The following is a 23915-nucleotide window of genomic DNA, read 5'->3' as shown; positions in this document are numbered from 1 at the left end:
CATGGGTAGTACATTACCATATCAAATTGGTTTTTATATTTCATTTCTCTCTACACTCATAGTCATCACTCTAGTTCAAGCCCACATCAACTCTAAGCTACACTATTGTTCTATGAAAAAAGTGTTTGATGAAATAGATGCATTCTATGAACTTTTAGTACCTCCCTTCTTCAATCCATCCACACAGATGTCAAAATTATTTTCTTAAAGTGTGTCAGAACATGTCATCACTTCTCATTTGATAAATATTGGTTCTTCATTACTATTGGATCAAATATAAATTGCTTTCTTGGCATTCAAATCTGTTTATATTCCAAACTCTTCCTGTGTTTCCAATATTCTTATCTGTTGACATGCAGTCTAGCAACTAAAAGACAAAGTAGATAGAGCACCGAGCCTGGAGTCAGAAAGACCAGAATTGAATTTACCTTTAGACAGTTGATCCTAAGCCAGTCACATACTCTGCCTCAGTTTCCTCACCTGTAAAATTGGAATCATAATAGCAACTACCTCTCAGAATTGCTATAAGGATGGAATAAAATGTTTGCGAATGCAGTACTTAACACAGAGTAGGTACTTAATAGAATCATGCTCCCTCCATCCCCAACCCCAACATGATGCACCATACCATACTTCTTACTGTTCTTCAAGCATTATGAAATCTTGGATGTCTGCACCTTTAAACTAACTAATCCCCCCCCCCATTTCAGGAATAAGTCTTCTTCCTCACCTCTACCTGTTAGAATCCTTGGCTAGCTTCGTGAAGATGATTCAAGACCCACTTCATGCAGGAGGTATGTCTTGGTCTTCCAATTGTTTGTGCATTCCTATTTTAAAAAACAAATACTTTGTATTTTTCTTTCATGTACATATGTGTACATACATATATACATACATAATATACACACACACAAAGATATTTGTGAATATATACATATGCATATATGTACACACATATGTTGGATATATGTAGTACATGCATTTTTTGTGTTCCCCCAGTAGAATGGAGCTTAAGGTTAGGGAATGTTTTGTTTTTCTTTTTATCTCTAGTGTACAGTGTCTGAGATATGGTGATTGTTAAATGTTTGTTGAGTTATTGTTTGTTTGATGAGGAAATGTACTTATGTCATTGGTGAGAGGAGAAACACCAATGTGTGGAATATTGCCATTATGTGGCAACTTGTTTACTACGTGGTTAATGTGTCCATTGATTTTGGTTGGATACTTTTCTTTGTTACAAGAATAGGCTCACTCTTTTCTGTGTTTGTATGTTTCTAAGGGTATTTATAAAATACTATGATCAAAAACCAATCTGTTTAAAATAAATTAGACATAATATGTAGAATGTTGAATTATTTATTTTTTTAAATTTATTTTTAATTTTCTGAATATTTGATACCATGTGGTCTTTTATAGTGATGGATAGTGAATGGTGTATAGTGGTCTATTATCATCATGATTTGGAATAAAAGTACATGGTACACTGGATAAGGGAGACCTCCCTTAAATTTTTCAAGGAGAATAATTCTGTAGAGTTACCCATCTACTTTCAATTTATATAAAATACTTAACTAAAATAATACTGTTAATGTAAAATTTACATGTACTTGTGCTGTGTTCAGGCAGATTGACTAGTTTTCCTTTGTGTATTTCCTGACATATTTTTGAAGAGTGTTTGATGGAAAGTGCTATCTTTAGATTAATGTTTACAACCATCTGTATTTTCCAAGGTAGTTACTTATGTTTTATTTCATTTAAACTCATGATATCCTTCACCTTGCAATGTAAGGGCTGGTTTAGCAGCAAATTGAAAAATGAACCTTCCTCACCCACGTTAAATGGGTCATGTGCCTGTGGGCCAATAAACTCACATACCACTAAGTATTCAATTGAATGAAAATAACTATGACATCTGTATATTTTTCATTATTTTTCCAAGAGTATGATTAAAATATCTGTCTTTTTCAAAGTTATAGAAGAAATTAGAAATGAATTGTAAATCTTGCTACAGTTAGAGATTAATCAGATATTAATTCAAATATTAAAAAATAATTTTCACTTTTCTACAGCTAGTCACTCAAAATATTTAGGACTTTTTTTTAAGATCTGGAATCCAAAATCAAGTAGTTTTTTTTTTCATTTTACTACCATTTAAAAGAGTATAAATATCAGAAAATATATCATTCAACCATATGGTGAAGTACTCTTAAGTTAATTTCTCCTTTTCCTATAATACTAATTCACAAGTTTAAAAAATTGATTTAAATTTTACTATAACATAAAATAAATAAAATGGCAACATAATCCTGAGTTAGATTTATTTATGTTATTTATGTATGGAATTTTAAATTCCCAGGTTTGCATCTCTAAAAGAAAAGTAATTCATTTTCCTCAATTACTACAATATCAGACTCTTGACTTTGTTCTTTACAGGTACTCTTCCTTCCTGAAGATGCCATTGAATTTTGTGGAAACTTTGACATCAAGTAGACAGTAACAATATTTCCAAGCAGCATGTCATATGCAAATGGTCATTAAAGAATCTATCAGGAAATCCTTTTTTTTTGAAGTTACAAGAATTCGTGAGTTTGTAAGATAGCGTTCCTTTTTCACATGAAATCATAGTAAGTTAATTCCAAATTGACCTTAAAAATTGACATTTAATTGTTACTGGAAGGCTGAACAACACTATGGAAACAATACTGGGTTAGTAAATAAAGAAGGTGAACTCAAATTCTGGTTCATTTAATTAGCCTTGTGACCTTTTGGCATGCAATTTAACCTTTCTAAACCCCCTTTTTTCATCTGTAAAGGAGGTGTATTAAAGTAACCCTCCAACTTTAAGTCCTATAACTCTACAAACCTAAAAAAACCCATGAAACCACAATAGATTTGTACTACTTTGGAAACTAACGGAGGTTGTTGGGTAGCCTGTGTGTTTTACACATTACCAAAAGAAAGCAGTGAGTAGTAATGCTTAATAACAGGTCCCAGTACCTTGGTGCTCTTAGAATTTATACATTTGCTTTGAAGGGATACTCCACACTTGACAGTCTAGAGTATTTTGTTTATAATGGAATATTTTTATTTTACTCTAGCAGCTGCATTAGTGCTTCCATGCTGTTTTAACCCATGACTGAGTAACAACAACAACAACAAAAAGACAAAACAAACAAACAAAAAAACCCCCACTGATCTACAGGCTTTCCTTGAGTATCAGCCTACTTAAATATTAATTTGTCACTTGTAACTACACAAATACTATGTTTTCTGTATCTTTCTGTCTATCTCATGGGCATACACATCAAATGAATTAGGTAGAGAAAGGTTAAATGGGCTAAGTTTACAATCATGCCTTATAAATGCTATTTATAGAGATGATTCATAGAGCAGTTAGGTGGTACAGTGGATGAAGCATGAGGCCTGGAGTAAGAAAGCTCTGCGTTCAAATATGACCTTAGAAATTTACTAGGTGTGTGACTCTGTGAAAGTCATATAACCTCTTTTTACCCCAACTTAATCGTTCGTAAAATAGAGATAATTTTAGAACCTGTATTTCAAGAATTTTTTTTATTAAATTAAATTTACTTTTTCATTACATTTAAATTTTTGAACAGTATATTAACCTTTCTCCTCACTCTGCATTAGTGAAGGCATTAATTCACACAGATATGTTTGTGTTTGTGTGGGTGTGTGTATACACACATACATATACACATACATACATACATATGTACAAACACACATATCTCTCTATGTATGTATATGCATATACATACATAGAGACAGAGACAGACAGAGAGAGAGAGAGAGAGAGAGAGAGAGAGAGAGAGAGATCTCCATACTATGCATACTTCTATTCACCAATTCTTTCTTTAGAGGTGGATAGAATTCTTCCTTCATAAGTCCTTTGTAGTTGATTTGAGTGTTTATAATACTAGAAAACTCAATTGTTCACAGTTACTTTTCTAACAATATTACTATTACTACATACAATGTTCTCTCAGTTCTGCTTATTTCACTCTTCATTATTGCCTGCAAGTCTTTCCATAAGAAAGAGGTGTCTTTTTTTCTCTCAAGCCAACCTGCTCATCATTTTTTGTAGCACAGTAGTATGCCAGCACAATCATAAAACACATCTTGTTTAACCATCCCTCAACTGATGGACATCATCTCAATTTATAGTTTTATAACTACAAAGGAACCTGCTATAAATATATGAGAACATATAAGTTCTTTTCCTTTCCCCGATCACCTTGGGAAACACACCTAATAGAGGTATTTCTGGGTTCAAGGGTATACACAAAGGCATTATGGAGTGTGAAGGGGGCAAAATGGTGGAGAAAAGGAAGGGATTTGCATGATTTCTCCCAAATTCCCCTCAAAACAACCTTAAGCAACACCTCAAAATGAATTTTGGAGTGATACCCCAAAAAAGGATGGGGTGAAACAGTTTCCCAGTCCAAGACAAATTAGAAGGACTGGAGGAAAGGTCTATATCACTTGTGTAAAAGGGAAATGCAACCCAATGTAGGCAGTGTTGTAGGCCAACAGCAGCCCTCTAGCCTCAGAGTAGGTCAGCAACCATGATGCCTTAGCCCTGGCACAGCAGTCCAGTGACACAGCAGACTTAGGTACACAAGACACATTAATAAATGACTATAGTAACTAGAGTTTAATAAACTCAAAGACCCCAGCTTCCAGAGTAGGACTTCAGTACATACAAAAACTACTGGGAAAACTGGATAACAGTACAGCAGAAACTAGGTATAGACCAACACCTTACATTATATACCAAGATGAGATCAAAATGGGTATGCTATTTAAACATAAAGAGTAATGGATACTAAAATTAATAGAAGGCTTTGTCAGGTCTATGGAGGATGGAAAAGAAAATAATGACCAAACAAGAGAGATCATCAAAAGATGCAAAATGCATGATTTGATTATGTAAAATTTTTAAAAGCTTTGTTCACAAACAAAACCAGTACAACAAAAAGTAGAAGGAAAGCAGAAATCTGCGAAAAAATTTTTACAGCCAGCATCTTTCATAAAGGCCATATTTCTCAAATATATTGAGAACTAGGTAAATTTAGACAGTGTACATCATTCCCCAATTGATAAATGGCCAAAGACCAGGAAGTTTTCAGATGAGCAAACCAAAGATATCTACAGTCATATAAAAAAAATGCTCTAAATCACCATTGATAAGAAAAATGCATATTAAAACAACTCTGGGGTACCACATCACACATATCAAATTGGTTAACATGACAGAAAAGAAAAATAATATTTGTTGGAGAGGATGTGGAAAAATTGGGACACTATACTGTTGGTGGAGTTGTGAACCGATAACAATGATTTTGGAGAGCATTTTGCAAGTACACCCAAAGGTCAAGCAAACTGTGCATACCTTTTACCTGCAATATCACTGTTAAGTATATATCCAAAAGAGATTGCAAAAATGGGGAAAAGAACCCGCTAGTACAAAAGAATTATAGCAGCTCTTTTCGTGGTGGTAAAGTATTGGAAACTGAGAGGATGTCCACCCACGGAATGGCTGAACAAATTGTGGCATATGAATGTTATGGAATATTATTGTGCCATAAGAAATAATGAGCAGACAGATTTCATAAAAACCCAGAAAGACTTACATGAAGTAAAATAAAATCAACTGAGCAGAACCAAAACAATTCCAAAGGACTCGTGATGGAAAATACTATCTACATCCAGAGAAAGAATTGAAGAAGTCTCAATGGAGATTGAAGCATACTATCATCACTTTCTTTATTTTTTTTCATATTCTTTCCCCACCCCCATTTTGGTAGGTTTCTTTCACAAGCTGATTGCTTTTGAAATAAGTTTTACATGATTGCACATATATGACCTATATCAAATTGCTTACCATCTCAGGAAGGCAGGAGTGAAAAAGAGGGAAAAAATTTGGAACTGAATCTTTTTTTTGGTAATTTATGTTTTTTTTTATTATATTTGAATTTATTTTAAACTGAAATACAGAATAAACATACAGAGAAATACACATATACACTCAAATGTTTATACATAAGAGCATATTATGCTTATTTCCACTTATATCTGTTTTTCTGAAAGTAAACAGCATCTTTCTTCATAAGTCCGAAGCTTTCCCTATTTTTCATCACTTCCTAAAGCACAAAAATATTCCAACCCAATGACATTCTACCTGGTAGATTGTCTATGAGAGCTGCTTTTTTCCCCTAATTTTTCCTCATCCTCTCTATTATTGGCTACATAGGTTTTATTTATACAGGAAAATTTTAATTTAAAATAATCAAAATTATCCTTTTCACACTTCAACACTGCTCTAACCTTATAATATGGCTTAAGGTCTGATATTACTGAATCTAGTTCCTTCACATCTTTTCCCCTTGATTTCCTTGAAGCTCTGACCCTCTGGTCTTCCAAATAAACCCTGTTATAATTTTTTTCCTGACTCAGTAAGACGTATTTTAGTAATTTAATTGGGATAGTATTACATAATTATATTAGTTTAAAATGTCATTTTTAAACCATTGTTAGCTTTACCTACCCATGCACAATAAATATTAATCAATTATTTAGATATAACTTTGTATAAAAGGTGCTTTGTGTTTATAGTTGTATAGCTCCTATATCTGTTTTGGCAGTTATTTTATATGGTCTAAAACGACTAATTAATACGGTTGACACATAGTGTAGTTTCTCTTATTTCTTTTTTGATCAAATAAATCTGATTTTATGTTTAACTTTGAGATCAGGATTACTATCCCTGCTTTTTTTTTATTTTACAAAATAAATTTGACTTTTGAACTTTGTTTTATGAATGTATGTATATCTCTAGCTTTTATAGCATTTCCTAAAAGTAACATATTGTTGAGTTCAAAAGTATTGCTATTACTTCATTATCTATGGTATCTTTAATCATGTTATAGCTTCCCTGTTTATCTCTTTAATTAAATCTATTTTAACCTTAACCTTGTCTACAATCATGTAGGCAAATCATGATTGCCACCTCTGATTTTTTTGCATCAGCTGAAGCATAATAAAAATAATAAGTGTATGGAAGTATAATAAATCAATATATATATGAAACATAATGAGTATGAGTATATGGAACATACATTTTGGTATCCTTTGAATTCAATGTGAAATAATAAGATAATGGTGAAGTTGCAGACTAAAGAGTGAGATTTCATGTATTTCTTCTCAAAGCATGTGAGAAATATTGCACAGAAACACCTATGTAACAGAGTACTCTTTAACATAACATATTATCTTTCCTTCTCATTAGTACTGTGCCTGGTATATAATAGTCACTTAATAAATGCTTATTTCCTTCCTTTGCAATTGGAACTTCACAACAGTGTTAAAAAATAGGTGCTGTTATTCTCATTTTACAGTTTGAGGAAACTGAAACAAACAGAAGTTGTGACTTGCCTTGTGTCACAAAGCTATTAAATGTCTGAGGTTGGATTTATACTCAGATCTTTCTGACTCCAGACGCAGTGCTCTATATACTGTGACACCTAGCTGTCTCACCAGAATGGAAGTGCTAGAATAGGAAAATACAGCAGTAAACAACCAAGAAGTAAAAATAAGAAGACAAATTAAGGAACATAAATAGTTACATAAGCATACTTTGCTACTTTTTAGCTATTGTGATATTTAGGTAATTTCTCTAAATTGGTTTATAGAGGTTTTGTGGTATAGTGGAAGATGTGTTAGACACAGAGTGAGGACATTTGGGTTCAAATTCCAACTCTGACATTTAATGACACAAGACTTGGGAAATAAAAGTATTCTCTTGACATTTGAAAATACTACTTCATTGCATTGATCAGAGTGCTAAGTTTTTAAATTTGTTTGTCTTTAGATGTATTTGTGTGCTCTCTTCTTCTTAATCTTATCACTTACCTCTGTGGATCACACAGTGGATATAAGCTTTATCATGTTTATCTGTAACCATCCCTTTTGATATTTCTTATGGAACAGTAGCATTACGTTACATTCCTAAAATAAGATTTGCTCACTGATGAAAAAAAAAATCCAAATCCTGAGAGAGATAGTGGTAAACTCAATAGGAAGAACATGACATATTTGTTGAATTTGAAAAACAAAATAATTTTAAATATTCTATTTCTTACAAAAGTTTTGTTTTTCTTTTTTTTCCAGTTCTAAAGGGAGGTTGGGGGCCGGGGGAGAAATCAATATTTGTTCTTTGGAAAAAAGCAAATTTAAGTAAAAGTTATATTCAAAATATATGGATTAGCAGGCTATTAAAAGTTAAATTGAAAAAGAAAAACCACTGAAGACTGGGGACAAAATGATAATAATAATAATAAAATAATAATAACACTTGCTCACATCTACATAGAGCCCCTAATTTCTCAAAGTCCTTTGAGAAATGTTACTAAAGTTGATTCACCCAAAAGCCTTATGTTGTAGGAGATCATACCCATACAAATTAGGAAAATGAAACAGAGAAAAGTTAAGTGACTTACCCAGAGTCACATAGTTAGCAAATATCTACAGCAGGATATGAACCCAGGTGTTTTTGACTGTAATATTCTGAGGACAATGCCATATGGATCACTCCTTAACTCCTACTGTTGCTAGGAAGAAAGTATCTTTTAAACTTCTAAGACCTAAATAAATGAGTAATTATTTACTCTGTTTACTAAAAAAGATGCTACCATTACTAGGATCCTCCTGAAACAATTTATGAATTAAATATTAACATACAGTTGACAAGGTGGTAGAGTGGAATGAGTACTAGATTTAGAATCAGAGCATCAAGATTTAAAATCCCTTCTCTGTTATTCACTAATTGCCTGTACTTGGAAAAAATCAATTAATCTCTTCAAGCCTTTCCTTCCTCATCTGTGTGTTGGATAACACCTAAAGTCACACCAAACTCTCCTTCTCTATTTTTATGATTCTGTAGAAATGATACTACAACTGTCCTGAGATTTATCTATCCCCAAATAAATCTAAGTGATTCTAACAAAATTGTTAATGCTTTGCCTATATGTGACTATGAGGAGGTGATATAATATCACATGGGGAGAGGCAGAGAAGGGAGGAAAATGTGGACTTTGGTTGTGATTGTCCTTGTATATAATTGAACAAGTCATTTCACCTGAGTTTTGTTATTACTCTTTAACATACTTCACAGAATTCTTTTAAGACTCAAAAGACAGAGTATGTATAATATTTTGTAACTTTAAGTGACTATATAAATTTATTTCTATCAATATTGAAAATACATATTTTATGTTTACCTTTCGGCAATGTCCTACCAGTAAAAAGAAAAAGGTAAAACCTTTTTATGAATGCTTTTTCTATTATGTGTGTGTATGTGTGTGTGTCTCTAATCACTATTTTAGCTTGAAACATTTAGTGTAATTTAATGTAAGGTATGCAATGTAGATCTAACTTTTCTTGCATGATTATGAAATTGAATAAACATTGAATCCAATTTTTACAGTGAACCTACTGCATGAATCAGTGAGAAGGTAAATCCCTTTGATATTTCATAACATTGTATAACAGATACGGGGAAGTACTATGTTAGCTGATTGAAATGTTTTAATAAATCCTAACCCTTTTAAAATATTATGGTTCCAAGTTCACATAACTTTGTGCTAAATTTATGAATCCCACTAAATTTGGTGAGAAGATAGTGGTGACAATTTTTCAATACCATTGAATATAAAATGTTGAAATCTAAAATCCACATTGAAAATAAACCTTGGTGATGTTAAAATTAAGAGTTTAGATTGCATCAGCCATATTGAGTTTCCAGAGACCATCTTAATGGTGCAAATCAGATCAGTGGCATTGATATTTCAGTCTCTGGTACACAGTGATAAAGTTTACTTCTAAGTAAGATTGTATATAACAAAATAAATGTATGTAAATGATTTTTGAAGTGAATCTTTATTTAAAACCAAAGTTATGTGATTTTAGAATACTTTATTGATCTGAAGATTCAAACATTTCTCTCAAAGAATTCTATGTAAATGTGTTTTCACTATGGAATGAATATGTTCATTTAAGCAAGCATGAAGGACTGAGGACAACTGATACTAGAACATAAATTCAAAACACATATACACAGGGAATAAAAAAATAGCAAAGTGTTTTATTGGTGATCTATTATGAAGAGGCTCCAATATGTAAGTATTGTACTGTAGTGTGTTCTCTTTAAGGCTTGTCCCAACTGTAACCAGTAGGAAAGGGGGATACTAGACAGGAGTATGGATGGATGCTGAACCTCCTACTTTGAGCATAGATCTCCCTCATTTAAAAGATAACAGAGGAATTTGGTTTTTGAATTGAATTTTATTTTTTCCTATTACAAAGACAATGTTTAACATTCATTAAAAGAGACTTTGAGTTCCAAATTGTTCTCCTTCCCTCCCTCCTGAATCCCTACCTAAAACAAAAAGAAATTTTATATAGATTATATATGTGCAATCATGTAAGTTATATTTCCATATTAGTTGTGGTGTGAAAGAAGGAATAGACCAGAAAGAAAAATAAAAACATGAAAAATGTAAAGGAAGTGAAAATAGTTGGGTTCAATCTTCATTCAGACTCTGTCAGGTCTTTCTCTAATGTGAATAGCATTTTCCATCACGGTATTTTGGAATTGTTTAGGATCACTGCATTGCTGAGAGAGCTAAGTCACTCATAGAAAATCCTTGCACCATCTTGCTGTTACTTTGAGCAATATTCTGTCGGTTCTGCTCAACTGAAATTGCTTCAGGTCATGTAAGTCTTTCCAGGTTTCTTTTTCTGATATTGTCCTGCTCATCATTTCTTATAGTACAATAATATTCAATTACATTCATACACCACAACTGTTCAGCCATTCCTCAATTGATGGGAATCCCCTCAATTTCCTAATCTTTGTCACTACAAAAAGAGCTGCTATACATGTATACTTTTATACATGTAGGTCCTTTTCCCTTTTATTATGATCTCTTTAGGAAACAGAAATGATAGTAGCATTGCTGGATCAAAGTGTATGCACAGTTTGACTGACCTTTGGACAAAGTTCCAATATGCTGTCCAAGATCATTGTATCAGTTCATACCTCCACCAACAGTGCATTGGTATCCCAATTTTTTTCACCTCCTCTCCAATATTTATCATTTTACTTTTCTGCCAAATTATTCAATCTGATTGATATAAGGTGGAACCTCAGAGGTCTTTTAATTTGCATTTCTCTAATCAATAACGGTTTAGATGAATTTTTTTATATGACCATCTTCATCTGAACACTGCCTGGTCATATCTTTTGACCATTTGTGAATTGGAGAATGAATTGTATTCTTGTAAATTTAACTCAGTTCTGTATATATTTGGGAAATGAAGCCTTTATGAGAGACACATGCTAGAAACATTATTTCCAAGCTTGCTGCTTTTCTTCTAATCTTGGTTGCCTTGGTTTTGTTTGTGTAAAACCTTTTTAATTTAATATATCAAAATAATCAATTTTGCATCTTGTAATGGTCTCTATCATTTGTTTGGTCAAAATTATTCCTTTTTTTCCATTGATCAGAGAGACAAAATATTTTGTATTCCTCTAATTTGCATATGATGTCACTCCATTTCTAAAGCATGTACCCATTTTGACCTTGTCTTGGCATACAGTGTAGGATGTTGTTCCATACATAGTTTCTGCCATACTATTTTCCAGTTTTCCCTGAACTTTTTGTCAAATAGTGAGTTCTTAACCCAGAAGCTGGGATCTTTGCATTTATCAGACATTAGATTACTATGGTCATTTACAACTATGTCTTATGTCCAGAATCTACTCCATTAATCCACCACTCTATTTCTTAGGCAGTCATAAGTAGTTTTGAGCATTACCTCTTTATGATGTAGTTTTATATCTGGTACAGCTAAACCACTCTCCTTTGCATTTTTTTTCATTAATTCCCTTGATATTCTTGACCTTTGTCCTTCCAGATGAATTTTGTTATTATTTTTTTCTATCTCTATAAAAGTTTTTTGGTAGTTCAATTGGTATGATACTGAATAAGTTAATTTAGGTTATGTTGTCTTTTTATAATATTGGCTCAACACACCCATGAGCAATTAATCATTTTCTGTTTCTATAGATCTGACTTTATTTGTGTGAAAAGTGAATTGTAATTGTGTTTATATGGTTCCTGGGTTTGTCTTGGCAGGTAGACTTCTAAATATTTTATATTGTTTAGGGTTATTTTAAGTTGATTTTTTTCTATCCTTCTCTGCTGTACATTATTGGTAATATATGGAAGTGCTAATGATTTATGTGGGTCTCTTTTGTATCCTGCAATTTTACTAAAGTTTTGAATATTTCAAGCAGTTTTCTTAGTTGATTCTCTAGGATTTTCTATGTCATCATATCATCTGAAAAGAGCGATAATTTTGTTTCCTCATTGCCTAGTCTAACCCCTTCAAATTCTTTTTGTTCTCTTATTAATAAAGCTAGCATTTATAGCACAATATTAAATAGTAGTGATGCTAATGGACATCTTTCTTTCAATCCTGGTCTTACTAGGAAGGTTTCTAGCTTATCCCCATTACAGATAATACTTGATGATGGCTTCAGATAGATACCACTCTTCATTTTAAGACAAGTTCTATTTATTCCTCTGTTCCCTGTTGGTCTTATAGGAATGAGTGCTGCGTTTTGCCAAAAACATTATCTGGGAGGGCAGAGCGAAGATGACAGAGTGAAAGAAGCAACTTGCTTGAGCTCTCCCCTAAATCCCCTCCAAATACCTATAAAAATGGCTCTAAACAAATTCTAAGGCAGCAGAACCCATAAAAAGACAGAGTGAAACAAATTTCCAGCCCAAGACAACCTGGATGATTGATCAGAAAGGTATATTACACCAGGCTGACAGAGGAGCGCAGCATGGTGTGGGCGCACAGGCCACAGTGAACCTGGAGCAGACCTCAGAGGACTGAATCACTGGAAGCTGTGGAGGTTTCCAGACTCCTCAATCCACACATGCCAAAGACAACCTAGAAGGTCAGTGGAAAAGTCTGTTTCTGTCTGTGCTGAGACAGGAAGGTGAGTCTCAGCTCCAGTTCCCCAAGAACACCACCATGGCATGGGCAGTTGCTTTCTGAGCTTCTGGCCCACATACTGGGGGGAATCGAATGGCTGATCAGAGGGGGATTGCAGGGAACACTCTGCTGGTGCTGAGGAGCAATCTCTTACTTTGCCTGTGCTTGGATCTGGATTATGGTTCTGCACAGGGGTCCTGGGATGAGGATGAGCACTGGCTTGGTGGAGCTTGTAGTAGCTGTGGATAGGAGACCTTCCTCACAGTTCCAGGACAGAAAAGAGTGCTTGTGGTCACTAACAGACCACAGCACAGGCCAGGAAAGGAGTAAACCCCTCGCCCTTTGTCATACCACCTTGCAAGAACTGAAAATTTACAGGTCCCTACAAGTATCTCTGAAAACAGCTATATAAACCCCTGAAGCTTGGAACAGTACATTCTCCACATTGGAAGAAGACTATTACCTTAACAAAGAGTTTAAAACTCAAGTAATTGGCTGGCATCATGAGCAAGCAGCGCAAAAAGAGTCAGACTACATTATTTTACTTTGGTGAAAAAGAAGATCAAAATATACAACCAGAATAAGACAACAAAGTCAGAGCTTCTACATCCAAAGCCTCCAAGAAACATATGAATCAGTCCCAGGCCTGGGAAGAGTTCAAAAGGAATTTTGAGAAGCAAGTAAGAGAAGTAAAGAAAAAACTGGGATGAGAAATGAGAGTGATGTGAGCAAATCATGAAAAACAAGTCAAGAGCTTGCTAAAGGAGACCCAAAAAAAAAAAAAGAAAAAAAGACCTTTAAAAAATAGCCTAACCCAAATGGCAAAAGAGGTTCAAAAAGCCAATGAGGAGATAAATGCCCTAAAAAGAAAAAATGACCAAATGGAAAAGGAAGTCCAAAAGATTACTGAAGAAAATACTTCCTTAAAAATTAGGATAGAGCAATTGGAAGATAGTGACTTTATGAGAAATCAAGACACTGCAAAACAAATCCAAAAGAATGAAAAATTAGAAAACAATGTGAAATATCTCATTGGAAAAACAACTGACCTGGAAAATAGATCCAGGAGAGAGAATTTAAAAATTATTGGACTATCTGAAAGCCACAATCAAAAGAAGAGCCTAGACATCATCTTTCAAGAAATTATCAAGGAAAACTGCCCTGATGTAGTAGAACCAGAGGGCAAAACAGAAATTGAAAGAATCCACAGATCTCCTCCTGAAAGAGATCCCCAAAGGAAAACTCCTAGGAATATTGTAGCCAAATTCCAGAGTTCCCAGGTCAAGGAGAAAATATTACAAGCTGCCAGGAAAACAATTCAAGTACTGTGGAAACACAATCAGGATAACACAAGATTTAGCAGCTTCTACATTAAAGGACCACAGGGCATGGAATATAATATTCCAGAGGGCAAAGGAGATAGGATTACAACCAAGAATCACCTACCCAGCAAAACTGAGTATAATCCTTCAGGGGAAAAAATGGTCATTCAGTGAAATAGAGGACTTTCAAGCATTGTTGATGAAAAGACCAGAGCTGAATAGAAAATTTGACTTTCAAATACAGGACTCAAGTGGAACTTGAAGAGGTAAACAGGAAAGAGAAATCATAAGAGATTTCTTAAGACTGAACTGTTTACATTCCTGCATGGAAAGATGATATTTATAACTCATAAGACCTTTGTCAGTATTAGGGTAGTTGGAGGGAAAAAAAATTATTAGTATGTATATGTAGATAGATAGATAGATAGATAGATAGATAGATAGAGAACACAGGATGAGTTGAAGAATAAGGGTTCATATCTGAAGAATAAAATTAAGGCATGAGAGGATGATATTTGGAGAAGAAGAAAGGGAGAGGTAGAATGGGGTAAATTATCTCACAAAAAAAACAGAAAAGAAAATCTCTTACAGTGGAGGGGAAATGGGGAAGGTGAGAGGGAATGAGTGAATCTTATTCTCATAGGATTTGGCTTAAGGAGGGAATAGCATACACATTCAGTTGGGTAAGGAAATCTGTCTTACCCTATGGGAAAACTAGGGGAGAAGGGGAGAAGAGAGCAGGGGGATGATAGAGAGAAGGGCAGATTGGGAAGGAGGGTAATCAGAAGCAAATACTTCTGAGGAGGGACAGGGTGAAAAGAAAGATGAGAATAAATGGGAGGGCAGAATAGCATTAAGGGAAATAGAGTTAGTTTTTCAGAACATGTCTACTATGGATGTATTTTGCATAACTGCACATGTATAACCTGTATTGAGTTGCTTGTCTGTTCAATGAGGGTTGGTGGGGAGGGAGGAAGGGAGAAGATTTGAAGCCTAAAGTTTTAAAAACATGTGTTTAGAAAAATGTTTTCACATGCTACTGGAAAGTAAGAAATGCAGGAAATGGGGTACAGAAGTCTGTCCTGCCCTACAGAAAAGTAGAAGGGGAAGGGAATAAGAGAAGTGGGGAAGAGATAGAAGAGAGGACAGACTAGAGGAAGGGATATTCAGAATGCATGCCATCTTGGGGGGGATTAGATGGGGTGAAAATCTGGAACTCAAAATTTTCTGGAAGTAAATGTTGAAAACTGAAAATAAATAAATTCATATTTAAAAAAATTAAAAAATAAAAATAACAAAATACATTATCTGTGTGCATTCAGGTCATCATTTGACATTTGTTAATTTTGATACTGATAGGGGCAATTGTGCTGATAGTTCTCCTAACTTTGAAGCAGCCCTGCATTTCTGGTATAAATCCCACCTGGTCATAGTGTATTATCATTCTAGTATTATGCTGTAATCTCCTTGCTAGTATTTTATTAAATGGTTTTCTTCAATACTCACTAGGGAAATAGGTCTCTAGTTTTCTTTCTCTGTTTTGGCTCTTATTGGTTTAGGTATCAGCACCATATTTGTGTCATAAAAGGAATTTAGTAGGGCTCCTTCACATATTTTCCAAAATACTTTCTGTAGCATTTGAGTTAATTGTTCATCAAATGTTGGTAGAATTCACCTGTTAATCCATCTGGCCCTTCAGATTTTTTCTTAGGTAGTTCACTAATGGCTTGTTAAATTTCTTTTTTTCTGAAAAGGGGTTAAGTATTCCATTTTATCTTCTGTTAACCTGGGTAGTTTATATTTTTGTAAATATGTATCCACTTCATTTAGATTGTCAGATTTATTTACATATAACTGGCCAAAACAGATCCTAATGATTGCTTTAATTTCATCTGCTTTGGTGGTAAATTCATCTTTTTCTTTTTTGATACTGATAATTTTTGTTTTGTTCTTTCTTTATTAAAATCAAATTAACTAAAATGTTATGTATTTTATTGTTTTTCCTAAAGTAAACACTCATTTTTGTTTATTAATTCAATGGTTTTCTTACTTTCTATTTTATTCTCTCCTTTGATTTTTCAGGTTTTCCAATATGCTGTTCAATTTGTGATTTTAGATTTGTTATTTTTCAACTATTTTTCATTGCTCACCCAATTCATTTACTTTATTGATGTAAGCATTTAGAGATAGAAAATTTTCATTAAGTACTGTTTTGGATGCATCCCATAAACTTTAATTTGTTGTCTCATTGTTGTCATTCTCTTTAATGAAATTACTGATTATTTTGATGATTTGTTCTTTGACTCACTCATTCATTAGGATTAGGTTGTTTAACTTCAAATTATTTAAATCTTTCCATGTCCCTTTATTAAATGCAATTTTTATTGCATCATGATTTGGAAAAAAGTGTCTAATTTTTTTTCCTTTTTGAATTAGATTGTGAGGCTTGTATACCCTAATGTATACTCAATTTGTGTGTAGGAGCTATGTAGCACTGAGAAAAAGATATCACCATTCAATTTTCTCCAGAGATCTATCAAGTCTAACTTTTCTCAAATTCTATTCACCTATTTAACTTCTTTCTTGTTTATTTTGTGGTTATATTTATCCACTTGTGTGAAGGGAAATTTGAGGTCCCCCACTAGTATAGTTTTGTTATCTATTTTTTCCTGTATAGCATTTAACTTCTACTTTAGAAATTTGGATGCTATACCATTTAATGCATGTATGTTTAGTATTACTATTACATCATTGTCTATGCTACATTTCTTTTCTTCTTAGCAAGATGTAATTTCCTTCCTTGTCTCTTTTAGTTATATATATATTTTTTTCCTTTTGTGTTATCTGAAATCATGGTTGCTATCCCTTCCTTTTTTTTTTTTTTACTTCAGTTGAAGCATAACAGATCCTACTCCAGGCTTTTATGATTACTCTGTGTGTGTCTCTCTGCTTAAAATGTGTTTTTTGCAAACAATGTATTATATGATTCCAATGTTTTAATCTACTCTGTTATCTTCTTCTGTTTTGTAGATGAGCTCATCCCCTTCAAATTCATAGTTATCATTAATTACTGTGTATTTCCTACAATTCAATTTTCCTCTGTTTACATTTCCTTCTCTCCTTTTATTTTGTTACTCCTCCCTTGGGTTTTGCTTCTGACCAGTGCCTCCATCAATATGCCCTTCCTTCTATCAGGCCTTCTTTCTTGTCTCCCTTACCTCATACTTCACCATAAGATAAGATAGATTTTTATACCAAACTGAATGTGTTAGTTCCTCTGAGCCAAATCTAATAAGAATAAGGTTCAAGTAAAACTCACCTGCCTTCCTTCTTTCCTTCCACTGTAATTGGTGTTTTGCTCCTCTTCATGTGATATAATTTACTCCATTCTGCCTCTTCATTCCAAATTCTTGCAGTGTTATCCTATTTCTCACCCCTTATGTTTTTAAAAATATCATCCCATCCAAGTCAACTTATAGCCACACCCTCAGTCTATGTATATTCCATCTAACTGCCCTAATATAAACATAATTCTTAAGAATTGCTAATCTCATTTTCCCATGTAAGGATATGTCAAGATATTAGGAGACACCCTGTTTTCCAGAGCTAAGGCCCAGCGAGCAAGCTGTGTCCTGAGCTTGGCATAACAACAATACTTTCTGTTCACCCTCTGAATGATCCCACCCTCTGGCAATATCACATAATTATTGTGTTGCTTTGACCAGTACTAGGTTTTCTCTGAGCTTGAAAAAGCACCTGTCGTATCCATCTTCTGGTCATGAAGCCCTCCTCTCAATCAAACTTGTTTCATGTGTTGTATTACAGCTCACTGTGCAGCCATTGGTACAAGTACTGAGATTGGGCCACACTAAAGTAAGTTCCCCCCAACTAGGCATGGGTCCACAGCACATGTGCCCTTGCTTGTAAGCCATTTTCTTCACTTTGAAATTAAACTTCTCTTTGATTCCTGACTCTCTTGCCTCTAGCCTGTTTTGTTCTGTTCCAGCTATCCACAGATTAGAGATTGGTTCTATCCATTTAACAGATGTAAACAGTTTAATCTTATTGAATAAATTAAGATTTTTTCTTTCCCTTTTGCTTTTTTATGCTTCTCTTGCTTCTTGATTAGGAAAGTCAATTTTCTGTTTAAGTCTGTTCTTTTTATCATGAATGTTTGAAAGCATACTGTTTTCATTTTTTTTTTGCTTTCTTCTGCTTTTCTTTTTTTTCTTTCACAATATGACTAATATGGAAATATTTTACATGATTCCACAGGTATAACCTATATGTCAGGTTGCTTGCTGTTTTGGGGAGGGAGTTAAGGAGGAAGAGAGAAAAATAAACAAGGTGAAAAAGAAATGGGAGAGAGGATTCAGCAATCCAACACCATGATGGAAGGAGGTTATGTCCTTGACTCTCCAGCCTCATCTCCCACCCAGCTAAAGCAAGAGCTCCCCAGATACCAGCCTGCCTGGAAGAATTCCAGTGTCTGAACAGGATCAAAGAATGTATGTATGATGTGGTACACAGAGCAAAGAACAAAAAAAATGTGAAATTGTGGCTCTGAAACTGTTTAAAATGGAAAAGGAGAATGGCTTCCCAAGTACCTCCCTCAGGGCAACAACAAACACCATTGCAAAAGCTCAGCACCCAATCATTGTCACTTTCTGGGAAACTGTGGCAGGCTGCAACAGGGACATGATCTATATCATGATGAATTATGTGGATCACCATAAAGGAATCCTTCCTGTCTTGTGAAATGAAGACATTGATTACCCACCTCCCGCAGGGAGGGCATGGTGAAACATATTCATGCCACTTGGAACCTCCACCAGGACCTAAGAACTTCCAACCTCCTCCTTAGTCACATTGACATTTTACAAGTTGGTGATCTGGGGCTAACCAGAGAATATGGCTCACAATTAAAAGCTTACATGCAAGTAGTGGTAACCTTATGGTAGTGGACCCCAGGAGCAAAGGAATATTCTGCTGTGAAACACATGGCCAGTGGGTTGTATATTCAGAAACTTGTTAACTCAGGACTCCTTTTTGCCAGGGAAATTGGAGATTAACCAGACCAACAAAATTCTTAATGACCTGAGAACTCCAAGTGAGAAGATTTGACCTGGTTGGACTTCAAGCAGTGAAGAAAGTGACTTTGACAGAAAATCCCCATAATAACTTTCAGAAAAGATTAAGGGCCTCCTTTCTGACCAGGGCTTGTACCTGATAAATGAATTTTTAATCTACTATCCCTGCCAGAGGATCAATGCACAAGAGGGCCTGAAGCACAAGTACTTCCAGAAACCTCTTTTCCAATCAACTTTCCATGTTTTCTGATGTGGCTGGCCAAGAGTAAACAGCAGAAAGTTAAAGAAGGCACTAGCCTCTATCCTCCAGAAGGAGGATTTGGTACAGCCAGATTGGGGAATGACATTAAAAATTGTCTACACATGTAATTGGGAAAATACTAATTAAAAAATAAATGATAAACAGAATGATTTCAGAAAAACCTAGAAAGATCCACAAGAACTGATGCAAAGTGAAGTAACCAGAATCAGGAGAACATTGTACATAAAAACAGTAAAATTTTGCAATGATCAACTGAAAGATTTGGTTACTCTTGACTTGATTATACAATGATCCCAGGCAATTTGAAAGTACCATGACGAAAAATATCCATATACAGAAAAAGAACTAATGAAATCTGAATCCAGAAAAATCAGACCACTTTTCACTTTTATTTTGTATTTTGTCTGTCTTCTTTCATAAGATGAGTAATATGGAAATATGTCTTACAGGACTGCACGTGAATAACCCATATCAAACTGCTTACTGTCTAAAGGAGAGGGAAGGCAAGTAGAGAAAGAGAAAGAGAGAGAGAAAAAAAAAGAAATGGACATACATATAGAGAGAATTTGGAACTCAAATTTTGAAAAATGAATTTTAAAAGTTGTCTTTATATATTTATACAAAATAAAATATTAAAATACAGTTTTTCTAGAGTGTGTTTAAGAAAAAGAGTTTATTGGCATTAAAATTCAATTTGAAACTTCACTATAAGTTTATCAAATTTCTTCCCCAATGTATCATCTGCAACATATCTCATAGATGTTTATTCATCTATATTAACTTGGAATGCAACAAGCTTCACATGATTGAAAAAAATAATAGGTTTAACAAGAAAAAATAGGGGGCAGAGCCAAGATGGCAGAGTGAAAGCACTGACTTGCTTGAGCTCTCTTCTAAACCCCTCCAAATACTCATAAAAAATGGCTCTAAACAAATTCTGAAGCAGCAAAACCCACAAAAACACAGAATGAAACAAATTTCAAGCCCAAGACAAGCTGGATGATTGATCAGAAAGGTGTACCGCACCGGGCTGGGAGAGCAGTGCAGCGGGCGTGGGTATGCAGGCCACAGGGAACCTGGAACAGGCCTCAGAGGACTGAATCTTGGGTAGTTGTGGAGGTTTCCAAACTCCTCAGTCCACCAATGCCAAAGACAACTTAGAAGGTCAGTGGGAAAAGTCTGTTTCTGTCTGTGCTGAGAAAGGAAGGTGGGGTCTCAGCTCCATTCCCCAGGAGCATGGCCCTGGGGTCAGGGGCAGCTGCTTCCCAAGCTTCTGGCCCGCAGACTGAGGGGGAAATATGGTAGCTGATCAGAGAGGGATTGCAGGATTTCTTTACTAGTACTGAGGCAGGAATCTCCTGCTTTGCCCATGTTTGGATCTGGACCACAGTTCTGGGCCGCATTGCTGGGCTGAGGAGGAGCGCTGGCGTGGTGGAGCTTGTAGTGGCTGTGGAGAGAAACCCCCTCCTCACAGTTACAGGTTAGAAAGGAGTACTTGTAGTCACAGGCCAGGAAAGGAGTAAACACCTAGCCCCTTCTCATACCATCTTAGAAGAACTGAAAATTTACAGGTCCCTACAAGTATCTCTGAAAACAGCTGTACAAACCCCCCAAAGCTTGGGACAGTACACTCTCCACATTGGAAGCACACTCTTACGTTAACAAAGAGTTTAAAACTCAAGTAAGTGGCCGGGATCATGAACAAGCAGCACAAAAAGAGTCAGACTATATTATCTGACTATATTTTCAGTGAAAACAAACATCAAAATATACAATCAGAAGAAGACGACAAAGTCAAAGCTTCTACATCCAGTCTCCAAGAAAACTATGAATCAGTCTCAGGCCTTGGAAGAGCTCAAAAGGGATCTTGAGAAGCAAGTAAGGGAAGTAGAGGAAAAACTGAGAGTGATGCAAGAAAATCATGAAAAACAAGTCAAGAGCTTGCTAAAGGAGACCCCAAAAAATACTGAAGAAAATAACACCTTAAAAAAAAGCCTAACCCAAATGGCAAAAGAGGTCCAAAAAGCCAATGAGGAGAAAAATGCCCTAAAAAGAAAAATTGGCCAAATGGAAAAGGAAGTCCAAAAGATTACTGAAGAATATACTTTCTTAAAAATTATACTAGAGCAATTGGAGTACAGTGACTTTATGAGAAATCACAACACAGTAGAACAAATCCAAAAGAATGAAAAATTAGAAAACAATGTGAAATATCTCATTGGAAAAACAACTGACCTGGAAAATAGATCCAGGAGAGAGAATTTAAAAATTATTGGACTATCTGAAAGCCATGATCAAAAAAAGAGCCTAGACATCATCTTTCAAGTAATTATCAAGAAAAACTGCCCTGATATGAATCAGAAGGCAAAATAGAAATTGAAAGACACCACAGATCTCCTCCTGAAAGAGATCCCCAAAGGAAAACTCCTAGGAATATTACAGCCAAATTCCAGAGTTCCCAGGTCAAGTAGGATATATTACAAGCTGCCAGAAGGAAACAATTCAAGTACTGTGGAAACACAATCAGGATAACACAAGATTTAGGGGCTTCTACCTCAAAGGACCGCAGGGCATGCAATATAATGTTCCAGAGGGCAAAGGAGATAGGATTACAACCAAGAATCACCTACCCAGCAAAACTGAGTATAATTCTTCAGGTGAAAAAATGGTCATTCAGTGAAATAGAGGACTTTCAAGCATTCTTGATGAAAAGACCAGAGCTCAATAGAAAATTTGACTTTCAAATACAGGACTCAAGTGGAACATGAAGAGGTAAACAGGAAAGAGAAATCATAAGAAATTTCTTAAGATGAACTGTTTACATTCCTGAATGGAAAGATGATATTTATAACTCATGAGACCTTTGTCAGTATTAGGGTAGTTGGAGGAAAAAAATTATTAATATGTATATGTAGATAGATAGAAAGAGGGCACAGGGTGAGCTGAAGATTAAGGGGTCATATCTGGAGAATAAGGGATGAGAGAGGATTATACTCAGAGAGAAGAAAGGGAGAGGTAAAATGGGGTAAATTATCTTACAAAAAAAATGGGAAAGAAAAGTCTCTTACAGTGGAGTGGAAATGGGGGAAGGTGAGAGGGAATGAGTGAATCTTATTCTCATAGGATTTGGCTTAAGGAGGGAATAACATACACATTCAATTGGGTATGGAAATCTGTCTTACCCTACAGGAAAATAGGGGGAGAAGGGGACAAGAGAGCAGGAGGATGATAGAGAGGAGGGAAGATTGGGAAAGGGGGTAATGAGTAGTAAATACTTCTGAGGAGGGACAGCATCGAAAGAAAGAATAGAATAAATAGGAGGGCAGGATAGGATTAAGGGAAATAGAATTAGTTATTCGCAACATGTCTACTATGAACGTGTTTTGCATAACTGCACATGTACAACCTACATTGAGTTGCTTGCCTTTTCAATGAGCATGATTGGGGAGGGAGGAAGGGAGAAAATTTGGAACTCAAAGTTTTAAAAACACATGTTTTAAAAAAATGTTTTCACATGCTATTGGAAAATAAGAAATATAGGAAATGGGGTACAGAAGTCTGTCCTGCCCTACATGAAAATAGAAGGGGAAGGGGATAAGAGAAGGGGAGAGAGGTAGAAGAGAAGGCAGAGTAGGGGAAGGGATATTCAGAATGCATGCCATCTTGGGGTGGGTGGAGGGGGAGATGGGGTGAAAATTTGGAACTCAGAAACTTGTGGAAATGAATGTTGAGCACTAAAAATAAATAAATATATATTTTTAAAAAAGAAGAAAAATAGCTGTTGTCACAAAACCCATGTGTTTTTTTAACCCTCACTTCTCAGTCCAAAGTCTTATTATTGCTTATAATTTAAGTTTACTAATATAACATGGTATACCTGGAACAAAATACACAGGTTCCCAGAATGAAGCTCCCAGTTCTTTTGGACATTCCATCCTCTTGGCCCTCAGGTGAATGTTTTTCCATGGAAGCTGGAAGTCAGTGGAGAGGCAAATCCTGCAGCCACTACAGCCTTCCTGTCTACATGTGCTTATAGCCATAGTTGGGCTCCAACTTAGGGTTCGTTTTATTATGTGGCATGTTGTGGAGTTTAAAATTTGAGGCTGACAGCCTGGGCCGGTGCCAAATGCTCTTTGATTGATGGTAGTAAGA

At 35.0% G+C, this 23915-nt stretch overlaps 1 pseudogene; it reads left to right on the top strand.

Moving 5' to 3' along the window:
* The first annotated feature begins 766 nt into the window (after positions 1 to 766).
* On the top strand, positions 767 to 19870 carry LOC110203076 (cyclin-dependent kinase 11B pseudogene; annotated as a pseudogene).
* Positions 19871 to 23915: the final 4045 nt, after the last annotated feature.

The sequence above is a fragment of the Phascolarctos cinereus genome, unplaced genomic scaffold (genome assembly GCF_003287225.1).
Source record: "Phascolarctos cinereus isolate Bilbo 61053 unplaced genomic scaffold, phaCin_HiC Scaffold_4;HRSCAF=312, whole genome shotgun sequence".
Classification (NCBI taxonomy): Eukaryota; Metazoa; Chordata; class Mammalia; order Diprotodontia; family Phascolarctidae; genus Phascolarctos; species Phascolarctos cinereus.
The sequence above is the reverse complement of the archived record's forward strand: the minus strand, read 5'-3'. Positions and strand labels throughout refer to the sequence as shown.